Source organism: Gobio gobio (assembly GCF_949357685.1).
Source record: "Gobio gobio genome assembly, chromosome: 16".
Lineage (NCBI taxonomy): Eukaryota > Metazoa > Chordata > Actinopteri > Cypriniformes > Gobionidae > Gobio > Gobio gobio.
Genome location: NC_137109.1, coordinates 15,607,619 through 15,620,182, shown reverse-complemented (window position 1 = coordinate 15,620,182; position 12,564 = coordinate 15,607,619).

Genomic DNA, 12,564 nt, shown 5'->3' with positions numbered 1-12,564 from the left:
GTGTCAGTGTCCTGTCTGTGTGTGTGTGTGTGTGTGTGTGTGTGTGTGTGTGTGTGTGTGTGTGTGTGTGTCCTGTCTGTGTGGATGCGTCTCATGTCAGCTAATCAAGGGACACTGACACACACACACACACACACACACACTCGACGCATAGATAGACTCGCGTCAGTTTCCTGCTCACATCGAGTTCTCTTTTGCTCTTGAACAACCAATAACACAGAGGATTTTTAGTATTCTCATATTAGAGTCTTAAATTAGTTAAATAACGTCTTAAATGAACTTAAAGAGTTGTGAGGAAATGAGATGCGCGGGACAGCGCGTGAGACCCGCGGCTGTTCTTAAAGTGACAGTAGCACTGATGATGCCTGTCATTAATGTTCATCAAAGAACAACGGGAACAGAGAAAATTGTAGCTTTAATGATGATTCATCTATATTTGATTTATTATTTATGCAGTTAAGGAAGGTTTGATAACTATTACATTTCTGTATAACAGGTAAGGCCATGGGTAAATATAACATTTATTATTTTGGGTTTATGTAAAGATTGTTTTAAGTTCACTTAAATTAAAAGTTGTTTTTTAAAGCCTAATAAATGTTGAAATTGGGAGCTTTCAGTTATACTGTAATGTAACGTCATTAATGTTTCATAGAGACTTTAGTATCAGTGATACTGGCCTTCATTCATAAAAAATGACAACACAACACATATTTACAATATGCTGTCTTTAAATTGTTTCTAAATTAATTTGGAGAGTAACTGAAATTATTACAATATCAAAATATTAAAAACTTAAAATATTAAAAACTTGCGATTAATCGCGATTAATTACAGAAAAAAATGTGATTAATTAGTTAATTTTTTTGTTAACGATACCCAGCACTAATATATATATTATAAATATTTCTTTGAATAATCTATTGTGCCTGTGTGTGCTGCCCTTCTCTCAATGAACAAAAGATGGCAGCATTGTGTTAGTTTTGAAACAGGATATAAAAAACATTCCATGTCTTTCTTTCTGCCACTCTCTCTTAGGCTTTCGCAAATAACTATCACTTGAAATAAAAACGTCATGTGCTGTGTTTGCCAAGATCACATATGATGCAGATGTCTTTTAATGAATAATTTACTGATATAATATAAATGTATTAAAACATAAATTTCACATGATTTTATAAAAGTGGCTATTTATAATAAACTTCCATAAAATGTAGACACTTATCTTACTCTTACCTGACACTGATATTAAAATCATCTTTGCAGTTTCTGTGATTTGGCTCCATTTATACATTTTTTATTAAAAAAAATTTATTGGACCACCCATATTGAAATGAAAGCATGTTTTATGGTGCATAAGATTGGTGCACAAACGGTAGCTAAGGTAGCTCAAAAACACATGAAGAGAAGTGTTAGAATAAAACAACATCAGCATTCGAATGGTATTCTGAACTCATTCCAATTTGACCTTTGACATAATCTGACATGAAATTCATATAAATTTAATTGATCTCATAGATGTGGCTGTTGTGGGTCACGACCATAGCAGCACCAACTGCTGCAGTTAATTTGGTGAATTCAGATGACTTTGACATAGTCCTTTTATGTTTTCCCATTTTAAATGCCTATTGCCTGCCGTGCACAGTTAAACTGATGCCACCGGGGTGGCGGTGCCACCGGCTTGGGCCCGTCATCGCTGCTCGCAGCTTTAATTAGGGCCCAAGCCCTGAAAGGGCGCAGAGCCCTATTGTTCTTCCTCTGTTTCTTATTAGGGCCCAAGCCCTGAAAGGGCGCAGAGCCCTATTGTTCTTCCTCAGATTATTAGGGCCCAAGCCCTGAAAGGGCGCAGAGCCCTATTGTTCTTCCTCTGTTTCTTATTAGGGCTCAAGCCTGAAAGGGCGCAGAGCCCTATTGTTTTCCTTAGGATTATTATTAGGGCCCAAGCCCAAAGGGCGCAGAGCCCTATTGTTCCCCTAAGGATTATTCTTTGTTTTTTAGGGCCCAAGCCCAAAGGGCGCAGAGCCCTATTGTTCTTCCTCAGATTATTCTTTGTTTTTTTTAGGGCCCAAGCCCTGAAAGGGCGCAGAGCCCTATTGTTCTTCCTCAGATTATTCTTTGTTTTTTTTTTTTGTTTTTTGTTTTTTCGACTTCTCGGGTACTTTTGGGGCACTTAACATGCTCGAAAACTCTTGAAACTTCGCACAGGCGTCGGAATGCGCGGCCATCAGAGCCGGGCTGAAGCTGGTACCCGGGCGTGGCAGGGGGGCTCGACAGCGCCCCCTTAAGTGGGGTCTGAAAACTTGGTCCATATATCAAACACACTTGCACGTACATGTATGAAACTTGGTACACATTTAGATCTCATCGGGCCGAACAACTTTCGTGCTCATAGTTATGTGTCAGCCCAACAGGAAGTGAGCTATTATGGGTTGTTCGGAAAACGCATGCTCTGGAATTTAATATACTCCTCCGAGGCCATTGTTTCGATCATTGCCAAACTCGGTCAGCATTAAGTGAACATATCCAGGATGCTAAATTGCGAGCGGATTTTTGATATCTCGAAAAGTCTGGCCGTGGCGATGCAACGAATTTATGGCGAGAAAAGGGAAACAGGAAGTGTGTTTTAACTTGTGCAAACATTGACTGGTTTGGATGAAACTTCAGCTGTGTGTTCGTTGTAAGAGGCCGATCACATGGATATGACTTTTGTGAGTCAAAGTTATAGCGCCACCAACTGGCAGCAGGAAGTGTGTCACTTTCAAAAATGCTTTGAATCACCATCTTATTTTCACCAGATTTATTTCAAACTTCATCAGTATAATGTGAAAACATGACAGATAGAGACGTATGAAATGGATTCCTGAAATTTCAAATACTGTTGCCATGGCAACGTGTCAAAGTTTAATAATCTTTTGGCTGTTTTGAGGCTCTTAGCATGCTTGAAATTGCTTGAAACTGCTTGAAACTCAACACACACATCAGAGATGTCAGTCAGTACACATTGGCAAAGCCTCAGAAATGGGCGGGGATGAGGGGCTCTCTAGCGCCACCTTTTGACAAAAGTGGGGGGGTTAGTTTTATCTTCAGTCACCAAACTCGGTACATATATTGTTCTCTTCGAGCCGGACAACTTTCGAATTTACAGTCATTAGCTCCGACCAACAGGTAGTCAGATATTTTGGTTTGAAGATGAATATTTATGTAATTCAGGGTCTGAGTTTTTACGTTCTCCTCGTAGGCGATTTATTCAATATCCACCAAACTCGGTCAACATGAAACAAAGATACTGAAGATGCTAAAATGCGAACGAATATTGGATATCTCAAACGGTGTTGCCATGCCGAGGGATTAAATAAGGACAAAAAAGGGGAACAGAAATTCTCTCATATCTTGTAAAATCATATTTTGATTTCAATTAAATTAAGATTGTATGTTTGGCAATTGAACTTAGATTAATTTTAAAAGACTATACTATTTTTCAGATGAATATATATATATTTTATAAATATTTATTTGTATAATGTATTGTGCCTGTGTGTGCCCTCCCCTCAATGAACACAAGATGGCAGCATTGTGTTAGTTTTGAAACAGGATAAAAAAAAAAACATTCCATCTCTTCAGGGATTTGTCTGTGTGTGTGTGTGTGTGTGTGTGTGTGTGTGTGTGTGTGTGTGTGTGTGTGTGTGTGTGTGTGTGTGTGTGTGTGTGTGTGTGTGTGTGTGTGTGTGTGTGTGTGTGTGTGTGTGTGTGTGTGTGTGTGTGTGTGTGTGTGTGTGTGTGTGTGTGTGTGTGGACTGGTAATCCCTGATGTTGGGTGCTGCCCCTTTAAGGACGTTGTTCTGGTGAGCGCAAGTGATGTGATCGTGCAGGAAGAAGTGCAGGGAAAAACAAACTGAACTTAGAGAACTGAGTGAGAAAGCCATGTTGATCTCAAATGAAGATTTGAACATTTAACAATTCCAGCTAAAACTATTATCTTACATTATATTCCCAGCGTGGTGAGTAGTGTTATGTTGTTTAAGTGTTGTGATGGTTTGTGTATCACTATGAAGATCGCTATTTGCGATTAGCGCCTAAACGCCTATATGTTATATATTTGTTTTGTTTTAGACATTTACAGTTTGTATTGCCTGTAAAATATGTTGCATTTAGTTAAACAAAGTTTAATGCTTAGTACACAAAGCTGATGTTACAATGTTTTAGAAACGTATTTGGTGATGTGAACATTACTAGATAATAATTGTGAATTGTTTTGTGTTTGCAGTTTGACCACACACGCACACACATAAATGTGCACAAATACTCAACTAAAGTACCACCAAACTCGGTCAACATGAAACGGAATGACTATACTATACTTTTTTAAGACCTTCTCAAAATATTTAAAGACCTCATCGGCGATGAGAACTACTGTTGAGCAATAAAATAAAAATATATAATCATAAGCTATAACAAAAATATATATTAAATTAGGTGAGTGGATAGTTAAAAAAATTTGCAATTACAAAAAGTAATTCTTGAAAAAACATCTCTGGACTAATTTTATAAAATCTAAAAATGTTAATGAAAAGGTACAAATTACTTTGTGTTCTTATTAAATACATTTATAAAAAAAAAACAATTTATATTTAATTTATATATGAATGTAAATAATTATATGGGCCTACACAAATAATATAACATTTCAAGATTTATAGTTTATTGTAAACGTAATGTGCAGCTCTGTAAAGGGGCAACAAATATATGATAGATACGTGAGAACAAGATTTTTTTTAATCATCTTTAAGTGCACAAAACTATGAAAATATATGAAAGCGTGGCACAATGCGCTTATGCGCATCCCGGGTGCAGAATGATGCGCTTAAAGCAACATGGAGTCAGAGGGCGCAGTGCACCGCGAGTGCACATTAAAAAGTTCACGGCATAAAGAGACGATGAGCGTTGAGCGCACAAATCCTAGTCTACTATGTATATCGGTCGGTTTCTTCACAGTTTTAAATTCCGGTTATTGTGCGTGTGATGCCTTGTGTTGTCACCCGGGTAGGGAGCACAACATCGTTCAGAAACCGCTAGATAAACTCCAGGAAGATAAATTATTTTATCTGCATATCAAGTATTATAACGGGAATATATCATCTTGGAGTGAGCTTTACCGAGCAGCTGACTGACTGTAACCAAACACGACGCGCAGTTTGAATGCTGAACGGAGAATGATGGACAGCTACAGCGGAGGAAAGACATTCAGCTATGGAATGGCTTTAGATGACTTTGTACTAGCAAATCATAAAATACTAATAAAGATTGCTGAAAGACCATGTGACAATATATATTTCTGATGATTATTTAATTACCACGACATGCCTAATCTGAGCAAGTGACTGCCTGTCTTGAGTTTTGTCGACAGACGGAGGTGGCACGAAATGTGACGGAGGCGGCCGCTATGCAGGAAAAACCATAGAAAAACCCTGCGGTCATTGTTTAAACTCATCCTACTCCAACCAGGAGTCCACAAATTTACATTTCCCCATTTCGGAGTCTGTTTCGCAACGTGTGGAGGGCGACACATCACCTAACTGCGCATTTTGCAAAATACGTGACATCACCCATAGACGGTGTGCACGCCCGAGCTGATCTCACTGACATATCACTATTCAGACAGGACTAGTTTTCTAAATTATATTTGAGTTACAATTCTCATCACCCAACATCTGTGATTTCAAATATATTCAAAATAATGTTTTCAGAGATTGAAGTAAAAAAAACTTTCTCCCACCATTTAGATTTTATTAGGGCCCAAGCCCTGAAAGGGCGCAGAGCCCTATTGTTCTTCCTCTGTTTCTTATTATTAGGGCTCAAGCCTGAAAGGGCGCAGAGCCCTATTGTTTTCCTTAGGATTATTATTAGGGCCCAAGCCCTGAAAGGGCGCAGAGCCCTATTGTTCTTCCTCAGATTATTCTTTGTTTTTTTTTTTTTTTTTAGGGCCCAAGCCCTGAAAGGGCGCAGAGCCCTATTGTTCTTCCTCAGATTATTCTTTGTTTTTTTTTTTATTTTTAGGGCCCAAGCCCTGAAAGGGCGCAGAGCCCTATTGTTCTTCCTCTGTTTCTTATTAGGGCCCAAGCCCTGAAAGGGCGCAGAGCCCTATTGTTCTTCCTCAGATTATTCTTTGTTTTTTTTTTTGTTTTTTTTATTTTTTTTTTCGACTTCTCGGGTACTTTTGGGGCACTTAACATGCTCGAAAACTCTTGAAACTTTGCACACACGTCGGAATGCGCGGCCATCAGAGCCGGGCTGAAGCTGGTACCTGGGCGTGGCAGGGGGACTCGACAGCGCCCCCTAGAACGCGTTTAGAAACTTGGTCCATGTATCAAACACACTTGCACGTACATGTATGAATCTCGGTACACATATAGACCTTATCGGGCCGAACAACTTTCGTGCTCATAGTTATGCGTCAGCCCAACAGGAAGTGAGCTATTATGGGTTGTTCGGAAAACCCATGCTCTGGAATTTAATATACTCCTCCGAGGCCATTGTTTCGATCATTGCCAAACTCGGTCAGCATGAAGTGAACATATCCAGGATGCTAAATTGCGAGCAGATTTTTTATATGTCAAACGGTTTGGCTGTGGCGAAGCAACGAATTTATGGCGAGAAAAGGGAAACAGGAAGTGTGTTTTAACTTGTGCAAATATTGACTGATTTGGATGAAACTTCAGCTGTGTGTTCGTTGTAAGAGGCCGATCACATGGATATGACTTTTGTGAGTCAAAGTTATAGCGCCACCAACTGGCAGCAGGAAGTGTGTCACTTTCAAAAATGCTTTGAATCACCATCTTATTTTCACCTGATTTACTTCAAACTTCATCAGTATAATGTGAAAACATGACAGATAGAGACGTATGAAATGGATTCCTAAAATTTCAAATACTGTTGCCATGGCAACGTGTCAAAGTTTAATAATCTTTTGGCTGTTTTGAGGCTCTTAGCATGCTTGAAATTGCTTGAAACTGCTTGAAACTCATCACACACATCAGAGATGTCAGTCAGTACACATGGGCAAAGCCTCAGAAACGGGCGGGGATGAGGGGCTCTCTAGCGCCACCTTTTGACAAAAGTGAAGGGCTTCGTTTCATCTACAATCACCAAACTCAGTATATATATTGACCTCATCGAGCCGGACAACTTTCTAATTTACAGTCATTAGCTCCGACCAACAGGAAGTCAGATATTTTGGTTTGAAGGTGACTTTTTGGTTAAATCGGGGTCTGAGTTTTTACGTTCTCCTCGTAGGCGATTTATTCAATCTCCACCAAACTCGGTCAACATGAAACAAAGATACGGAAGATGCTAAAATGCGAACGAATATTGGATATCTCAAACGGTGTTGCCATGGCGAGGGATTAAATAAGGACAAAAAAGGGGAACAGAAATTGTCTAATATCTTGTAAAATCATATTTTGATTTCAATTAAATTAAGATTGTATGTTTGGTAATTGAATTTAGATTAATTTAAAATTACTATAATATTTTTCAGAAGAATATATATATTTTTTATAAATATTTATTTGAATAGTCTAATGTGCCTGCATGTGTGTGCTGCCCTTCCCTCAATGAACACAAGATGGCAGCATTGTGTTAGTTTTGAAGCAGGATAAAAAAACCTTGTTTCTCTCTCTCTCTCTCTCTCTCTCTCTCTCTCTCTCTCTGTCTATCTCTCTCTCTCTCTCTCTCTCTCTCTCTCTCTCTCTCTGTGTGTGTGTGTGTGTGTGTGTGTGTGTGTGTGTGTGTGTGTGTGTGTGTGTGTGTGTGTGTGTGTGTGTGTGTGTGTGTGTGTGTGTGTGTGTGTGTGTGTGTGTGTGTGTGTTTCTGAGGACATACATTTGTAGACATTTCATGTGTCCCCATACATATATTGTTCTCTTCGAGCCGGACAACTTTCTAATTTACAGTCATTAGCTCCGACCAACAGGAAGTCAGATATTTTGGTTCGAAGGTGAATTTTTGTGTAATTCAGGGTCTGAGTTTTTACGTTCTCCTCGTAGGCGATTTATTCAATCTCCACCAAACTCGGTCAACATGAAACAAAGATACGGAAGATGCTAAAATGTGTGTGTGTGTGTGTGTGTGTGTGTGTGTGTGTGTGTGTGTGTGTGTGTGTGTGTGTGTGTGTGTGTGTGTGTGTGTGTGTGTGGTACTGCGCCCCTCATGAATATTCGCTCCCGTTTATCGTAATGTCAGATTTTGTCAGACCACTGTGTACAAGTGCGTTTATTCAGGATAGAAACAGCACCTGAGAAAACATCTGTGATTTGGACCTGTTTGCAGCAACTATTAAAAGAAAGGTAAGTTAATCTGCAGTTTAATCGCTTGTGGCTAAGTTTGGCTTGTTTGTGCGTGTTTTATAAGCTCTTTTCTGCTCGTTTTGCAGTCAGAAAGCAGCTAGCGCCTGATGCTAACGGCGCTAGCATAGTCATTCTGATCCCAGACTGTCAGGAGAGAATCAGAGATGCTTGTAAGATTTAATTTGTTTTAGATTCCAATATAATTGTAAATAACTTATTTTGAGCACATAAATCAGTCTAGCCATCGTAACAATGCATTGTCATGACTACAGTCTGTGAAGGGGATACAGTATCCTGACATGCTACTGTTAAATATTACTGCAGTTTAACGTTAGCTTGGTTTAAAGTTATTATTAGGGCCCAAGCCCTGAAAGGGCGCAGAGCCCTATTGTTCCCCTAAGGATTATTCTTTGTTTTTTTTTTTTTTTTTTTTTTTTTTTTTTTTTTCGACTTCTCGGGTACTTTTGGGGCACTTAACATGCTCGAAAACTCTTGAAACTTCGCACAGGCGTCGGAATGCGCGGCCATCAGAGCCGGGCTGAAGCTGGTACCCGGGCGTGGCAGGGGGGCTCGACAGCGCCCCCTAAAGTGGGGTCTGAAAACTTGGTCCATATATCAAACACACTTGCACGTACATGTATGAAACTCGGTACACATATAGACCTCATCAGGCCGAACAACTTTCGTGCTCTAAGTTATGCGTCAGCCCTACAGGAAGTGAGCTATTATGGGTTGTTCGGAAAACGCATGCTCTGGAATTTAATATACTCCTCCGAGGCCATTGTTTCGATCATTGCCAAACTCGGTCAGCATGAAGAGAACATATCCAGGATGCTAAATTGCGAGCGGATTTTTGATATCTCAAATGGTTTGGCCGTGGCGAAGCAACGAATTTATGGCGAGAAAAGGGAAACAGGAAGTGTGTTATAACGTCAGCAAACATTGACTGATTTGGATGAAACTTCAGCTGTGTGTTCGTTGTAAGAGGCCGATCACATGGATATGACTTTTGTGAGTCAAAGTTATAGCGCCACCAACTGGCAGCAGGAAGTGTGTCACTTTCAAAAATGCTTTGAATCACCATCTTATTTTCACCCCATTTTCTTCAAACTTCATCAGTATAATGTGAAAACATGACAGATAGAGACGTATGAAATGGATTCCTGAAATTTCAAATACTGTTGCCATGGCAACGTGTCAAAGTTTAATAATCTTTTGGCTGTTTTGAGGCTCTTAGCATGCTTGAAATTGCTTGAAACTGCTTGAAACTCAACACACACATCAGAGATGTCAGTCAGTACACATTGGCAAAGCATCAGAAATGGACGGGGATGAGGGCCTCTCTAGCGCCACCTTTTGACAAAAGTGGGGGGGTTAGTTTTATCTTCAGTCACCAAACTCGGTACATATATTGTTCTCTTCGAGCCGGACAACTTTCTAATTTACAGTCATTAGCTCCGACCAACAGGAAGTCAGATATTTTGGTTTGAAGGTGAATATTTATGTAATTCAGGGTCTGAGTTTTTACGTTCTCCTCGTAGGCGATTTATTCAATCTCCACCAAACTCGGTCAACATGAAACAAAGATACGGAAGATGCTAAAATGCGAACGAATATTGGATATCTCAAACGGTGTTGCCATGGCGAGGGATTAAATAAGGACAAAAAAAGGGGAACAGAAATTGTCTCATATCTTGTAAAATAATATTTTGATTTAAATTAAATTAAGATTGTATGTTTGGTAATTGAACTTAGATTAATTTAAAATGACTATACTATTTTTCAGATGAATATATATATTTATTTTAAATATTTTTTTAAATAATCAATTCTGTATCTGTCTGTGCTGCTCTCCCCTCAATGAACACAAGATGGCAGCATTGTATTAGTTTTGAAGCAGGATTAAAAAAAACTTGTTTCTCTCTCTCTCTCTCTCTCTCTCTCTCTCTCTCTCTCTTGTTTATGTGATTTATGAGGACACAAATTTGTATAATGACATGGGTATTACACTGGTATTACAACGTGTATGTGTGTGTGTTTAAAAACATACTAAAACAATGTTTTATTAAAATGTAACCAAATAGCTTTAAAATAATCATACTATTTTTCAGATCAATATATTTATTTTATTTAATATATTTCTTCTGAATATTTATTCTCTGTCTGCCCTCCCCTCACTAAAGGGTGGCAGTGTTGTGTTATTTTTTAAACTCTCTTTCTGTGTGTGTGTGTGTGTGTGTGTGTGTGTGTGTGTGTGTGTGTGTGTGTGTGTGTGTGTGTGTGTGTGTGTGTGTGTGTGTGTGTGTGCAGGCCCGTCGCGACAAGGCAGGCAAACCAAGCAATTGCTTGGGGCCCCGAGCTGGCCTGGGGCCCCAAGACAGCGACAGGTTAAGAATAAAATGAAACGACAAACTGTGTGAGCGCCCCATTGATAGTCAATGCAGTAAAGTGCAATGACACTGTTATCGGGATCCCCCTTAAGGGGCCCCTCTCAGTAGTCGCTGACAGCAGCCAGACAACCACGCGATCTCTGCTGCGGCAAAATACAAAATCTTCGGATTTTAAGCGGAATTTTATGCTTCAGGAAGCCAGAAAAGAAAAAAGAGAAAGGAAGAGGAGGATAAGAAAAAACAAGATAGTGGTATGTGATAAATTACACTGGATAAAATAGCTCTACTTGTCTTGTACAAAAAAAGTGTAAGTTTGCAGCAGGTAGGCTAGCAAAAATATGTTTATGTTAGCTATCGTTACCTGCCTGACGGCAAATGCTGCTTGTAACGAACAGTTAGTGCAACTTTTTTTTTCGAAAAGACGGAATGACATGAGATTGCTATAGCTTTGTAATAGGTTTTGATGAAAGTGGCATAGCATGCTCTACTAACTATTATTTATGCTATGCATAAATAACCTGGAATAGTTAATATAGCTTGCTATATTAACAATTATTATAAACATTATTTAACCAGAAAGAGGCAGAGGAACATGATTTTTTTCATAGCTTATCTTAATGTGCTAGTGTCGGGATATATATGGTAGTGACAGTTTATGCAAATATGACATTATTTTTATGAGTTACCAATAGATCTTGAACAATTACTTTATTCTGTGGCAATTTTTACACTATTACATTTTGAAGTACAGTATCAGGACAACCCACATGTTTGACTGGTACTGTTTACATGTTTTACTGGTACTGCCCACGTTTTACTGGTACTGTTTATTAACTATTTAACAAGGTATTATAGTCATCGGTTGCAACTTTATAATAACCATCCAGATAATGTTTATAGACAGTTTACAAAACAACTAGTAACCCTTAAGTATTCCCAAAGTGTTAGGAATATCTGGTCCGTCTATCTATGTAAAAGTAATGTTTATAGATGTTTAAAAAATGGTTACTTAAAGGTTTAAAAAAAAAAATTAATGATACAGTGGTGTTTTTTGCAAATGTTTTCAAATTTTATGCACAGTATATGCAACAACAGTATTTGCACTGTAAACCTTTTTATTAATATAAAGTGTGGGTGAACTTAAACTGTATGGCTATGCTGCGGTATGCTGTGTGTGTGTGTGTGTGTGTGTGTGTGTGTGTGTGTGTGTGTGTGTGTGTGTGTGTGTGTGTGTGTGTGTGTGTGTGTGTGTGTGTGTGTGTGTGTGTGTGTGTGTGTGTCAGTGTCCTATCTGTGTGGATGCGTCTCATGTCAGCTAATCAAGGGACACTGACACACACACACACACACACACACACACACACTCGACGCATAGATAGACTTGCGTCAGTTTCCTGCTCACATCGAGTTCTCTTTTGCTCTTGAACAAACCATAACACAGAGGATTGTGAGTATTCTCATATTCGAGTCTTAAATTAGTTAAATAACGTCTTAAATGAACTTAAAGAGTTGTGAGGAAATGAGATGCGCGGGACCGCGCGTGAGATCCGCGGCTGTTCTTAAAGTGACAGGAGCACTGATGATGCCTGTCATTAATGTTCATCAAAGAACAACGGGAACAGAGAAAATTGTAGCTTTAATGATGATTCATCTATATTTCATTTATTATTTATGCAGTTAAGGAAGGTTTGATAACTATTACATTTCTGTATAACAGGGAAGGCCATGGGTAAATATAACATTTATTATTTTGGTGATTTAGGTAAAATGGTTTAAAAAAACACAGCAGAACCACAGCGCATCTGATATGACTGGCATAACGCTGGCGAAGTTAG